Source organism: Carya illinoinensis, chromosome 8 (assembly GCF_018687715.1).
Source record: "Carya illinoinensis cultivar Pawnee chromosome 8, C.illinoinensisPawnee_v1, whole genome shotgun sequence".
NCBI classification, from domain to species: Eukaryota; Viridiplantae; Streptophyta; class Magnoliopsida; order Fagales; family Juglandaceae; genus Carya; species Carya illinoinensis.
In genome coordinates, this window is record NC_056759.1 from 6832952 (window position 1) to 6837995 (window position 5044).

Below are 5044 nucleotides of genomic sequence, written 5' to 3' on the forward strand. Positions count from 1 at the left end.
CAATTGCTTCCATGCATTAAGTGGATTCGTGAACGTTTATTGATTAAATTATGATTATCCTTACTTAAGAAGCTAAACCACATTCATCAATGTCATCTAATTCAATGTTTCCAAAAAATAAAAGGAAGTTCATGAAGCTAATGTTCTAAGGGACATTTCATCAAACACCATGTGTGCAAATCAAAAAGTCACTATTTTCCATTCAGTAGAGTTCAATCTAATCCAAAACAATTACATCACTTAGACTAACCAACACCAATGGAAATAATCCAATGCAAGTCTAAACAACCCCAAAGAACCAAAATAAATCAAGTAAGAATACGCTTGAAGGTAACCCATATTAAGATCACAAAATTAGGCTGTTATCAATTGAGTTAGAATTGATTTATCTAAACCTAACCCATTCAATTAATAGTAAGAAAAGTGTGATTGACTCAAATTTAAGTGTAAAATAATCACAATATTATAGCTCAATCAGTGCTTTCTCTTAACTATACACAAATCTTTAAGAACTTTTGCATAAGGAGGAACTTGTTTAATAACATGCAAAATAGGGAGGTTAATTTTTACCTGCTCGAGGTTCTCCAAGATTTCATTGTTAGGATCCAAAGTTTGCTTATTCAGTTTTAAAGTTGAGGAAAGTACCTTAACTGGGCTCTTTATTACCTCTGCTTCCTTGGGCAGCTCTGCACCACTATTACTTTGATTCTCTTCAACCTCCTCTAACTTATCAGTTGTTAGGATGTATAAGGATTTGCCACTTCATGACATAATGGCATTGACATCCTTCAAATTTTCTTGTGCCATATGTTGACTTTGGGGTGTGGATTGAGTTTGAAAATGGAACTTGCCACGCTCATTCATATTCAAGTAGATCATCATCTTGGATACATGGCTTTTTATCTTTTTATTTTCTTCAATAACCTGCATAATCAAATATTCAAACTTTTGATTAGTTTTACTTAGTGTCTCAATAAAAGCATGTAAAGTATCTTCTAAGAAACTTCTAAAAGAAGATGATGCATGATACGGTGTAAGGTAAGCTCTAGGTGTTTGTGCAAGCTGCTGGTTTTCAAATTTTCAGTTGAAATTGGGGTAATTACGCCACCCAGGATTGTAGGTATTGGACAAAGGTGCATAAAGCTTCTTGTACATACCTAAGGCATTACATTGTTCCTCATACATTACTCTCATTTTAGTAAATGTGAGACATTCTTGTGCTAGGTGATCTACCCCATCACACACAAAACATGGCCCAATGGACTCTACACAAGTAGCCATGTGTGTTAGCTTTAAATCCTTAGTTTTTAACACATTTAACTCCTTAGTAAGCATCTCAACCTTAGCTTTTAGGTTATCTTTTTTCTTGAGATGGTAAATTCCACCACCAATTGAGTTTCCTGCTCGTGACCTATTTGTGATCTCAGTAGCACTACATCCAGTCCAAGTGTGAGCTTTTTCAGCAAGCTCAATGAGATATTCCATGGCCTCATCAGGATCTTTTTATAAGAACTCACCATTACACATCATCTCCATAAATTGGCGCTCTCTAAGTGTAAGTCCATCATAAAAATAGTTCACTAAGAGCCAATTCTTATATCCATGATGAGGATATATATTCAACAACTCCTTAAATCTCTCCCAAGACTGATACAAAATCTCATTGTCTTTTTGTGCAAATGTGGATATTTACTTTTTTAAAGCGTTTGTCTTATGTTGGGAAAAATATTTATTAAAAAAGACTTGAATCATCTCATTCCATGACCTAATAGATCGTGGTCTCGGTGAGTATAGCCAACTCTTAGCTCTATCATTCAAAAAGAAAGGAAAGAACTTAAGTCTCATAACGTCATCAGTTCCATTTTGACTATGAAAAATCGTAACTACTTTCTCAAACTCCCCTAATGTGTACATATAGATTTTCATTTTCTAAGCCATGAAAAGTATGGAGTAACTATATAATCCCTGTTTTAAAATATAGTTTGCGAGTATTAGCTGGAAACATGATACATGATGGTGTGGTTGTGTGTGTAGGGTGGATGTAATCGTGAAGGGTCATAGTGGGTTAATCTCCGTGTTCACTCATTTCGTTAGAATTAGAAGAATTATCAAACAAATGATTAGAAAAATTAGACTCTAACTCTGACTCTAACACAGGTCTACAAGCAAACCAACCCAAGGCGTCTCTATACCTATGCATGCAAAGTAGAGAAAAATGCAACATTAAAAAAACTACAAAAAATAAAATAAAATAAAATAAAGATACAGCAAGCCAAAAGAAGGAATGAAGTTACTGCCTTTACAAGCTGCTGAAAAGAAAAACTATCTACCAATTCTTCTACTATCTCCCTGGCAACTGCGCCAAAATTTGATTACGCTCAAAGAATAACGCGGTACTTATAGCAAAGTTTTAGGGTGTCGCATGGAGATAAATTAAAAGAATAGTTAAAGGAACAAAGAAATTAAAGAAAAACATTAAATGATTAATGGAGAACAAATATTGATTTTAAATACAAATTAAAGTGAAGTAAAATGACTAAAAAAACAATACTCAAATTTGACGAACAATAAAGCATTAGGAATCCCTTACACAAATTCGGTATTTTAATTATTTTTAATTCATTGAATAACTCAATTGGAAACTCGATTCCCAAAATTTTCAATCGTAAGATATAGATTTATAAAACAAAATTAAACCAAATGTAACATTCTAAAAAATCATTCACCCATTTTAAAATTCGTAAATTATTATCCCTATTGAGAAAATTCAACGACGACAATATACTCAGAGAGCGATATTGCAACAAGGAACTAAATCAATATAGATAAATAATTGATTCAAATATAATCAAAGAACTAATCCATTCAATAGAAAAAAGCATGATTGAATCCATAAACAGAATAAATTCTATGATTATTCGAAGAAGAAAACATCAACAATGAATTGAGAATGATAAAATAAAAAAATTTTAGTAATTGAAAACCAAATACATAAATTAAAAATATCATTTAATGTCCAAGTTCATTCCTAGTCCTACTTGAGAATTTAGTTACCCATAAATATAATGAATAACAAAAATCTCCAAAGAAAAATAAAGCAAACGTCGGCCATAGAAATGATTTTCTCATCTTTTCAAATATAACTCTTGTGCCTCTCATCCTCCCTATTTCGTGCTAATGATATACTTATATAGGATATGAGAAAATCCTAATGTCTTCATAATTTCTCCATAAAAAAAAAAAAAATCACCTAAATTTTAGGACTTATCTTGATAGTCACGTACACATTTTAGGAGTTCGAATTTAAAAATTATTATTCGAGACAAATTTGCAGCCATTTAAGATATATTTCTAATGCAATAAAAATTGCATCATTCCAACATGTCAGTATAAAGTTTCGGTCAAAATACTAAAATATGTCCAGGCTGTCTCCTAGCGAATTTTGGACTTGAACTTCTTGCAGTATCTTTTTGTGATTTTTTTTTTCATTTTTTTCTTGATTCAAATTGCTCTCAAACCCTATAAAAGTTCTCATTGAATTTGACTATGTTTTGACTTGCTCTTTTATAAACTCTGAAATTAAACAAAAATTTTTTCTTAGGAGTACTCTAGAGTAAATAGAAACTCAATTCAAGAATACACACTAATTTGTATTATTTATATTCACATTTTAGCATTTTAATCCAATAATAGGGTATTTAGAGTGCAGTTTCACGCACTCTTCAAGCACACACTTCCTAATGATTTGATCTGAACAATACTTAAAAAGGTAGAGATCCTTGTAAAAGAAATAATTACCTTCAACTTTTAACTTTCAACTTTTTGATGTCTTGAGCATTCTAATGAGATGGAGTTTTTCTTGTGACCAAGAAATTGACAAGGTCAGCATACCATGTGTTTCTACTTTGTGTCTTCCTGCTTTAGTTTTCTAGTGGCAAGCCGATTCTTGGGCTTCAATTAACGCAAGGCTACCTTGTGTTTCTTCACATGGCCTTCTATTAGGCCTAAATTAAGTCATGGGTCGCAATTCCTTCTTGGGGTGCCTTCTCCATATGATTTCTTCATCTTGTCACATACATGAGCTTCAGATATGGACGTGAGCTTCTATTGTGATAATTTCTTTCTAGGCTCTAAGACATGATTAATCTTAGAACACCATAAGCAACATGAGTCAATCTGAATTTAATTAAGGGTAAAAAAATATCATTTCACATGTCGAAAACAGTTAATCACATTGTCAAATTAATACCCTTCATTTAACAAATAAAGTTCACTTAACCCACTGTATTAAGAGTATTCAAAACAACATAATTATCTATTTATTAGTATCCAAAATGGCTGTCGAACGTAGTATTGGTGAATAAATCCAATGGCAAATGGTGAATATGCGTGAATTTCATGGATCTTAACAAAGTTTGTCCAAAGGACATCTTTCCCCTCCCACGGATAGACTTGATAGTTGACACAACGGCAGGGCATAAAATACTAAGCTTTATAGATGCCTATTCAAGGTATAACCAGATCAAAATGAGTGAGGTTGACCAGGAGAAGACAGCTTTCATAATTGACCGGGCTGGAATCGTGAAGAACTTGTTGGAACCTTCAATGCTTCATACCTAAAAAATCTGTTCTTTGACATTTGTCAACCAAAGTGAAACTTCCCTTACCCATACAATCAAATTGCCAACAATAAAACATCTAGCCCAACTCAAGCTTCAATTTCATCCTCTTCATGCCAAAATGAGCTACTTCATTGGGATTTTTCGTTCATTTTTGGAAGAAAAAATATGCAAGACAACCTGATGGTTGGTAATTTTGGATGTAGTTTAATAAAGCAAGCATTAGAGACTTTGAATCATTAACCATTTGGTTAACCCGTGTTCCAACAGAAAATAAGGGGTTGAAAAAGAGAAAGATAGAGTGAAGACACAGAGAAGCAAACCAGGTGCTGGGAGAATCATGGATTGGTGTCTGCTGTTAGTGGAGAAGAGTTAAACGAAGTAGAAGAGGCGTTAATGAACGAACGGAGTAGATGAATATCTCT

General features: G+C 32.9%; 1 non-coding gene across 1 annotated transcript; it reads left to right on the forward strand.

The window, feature by feature from the left end:
* The first annotated feature begins 1597 nt into the window (after positions 1 to 1597).
* On the forward strand, positions 1598 to 1705 carry LOC122274830. Its single transcript, XR_006228373.1, has one exon. It is a non-coding gene; the product is annotated as a small nucleolar RNA R71 (small nucleolar RNA).
* Positions 1706 to 5044: the final 3339 nt, after the last annotated feature.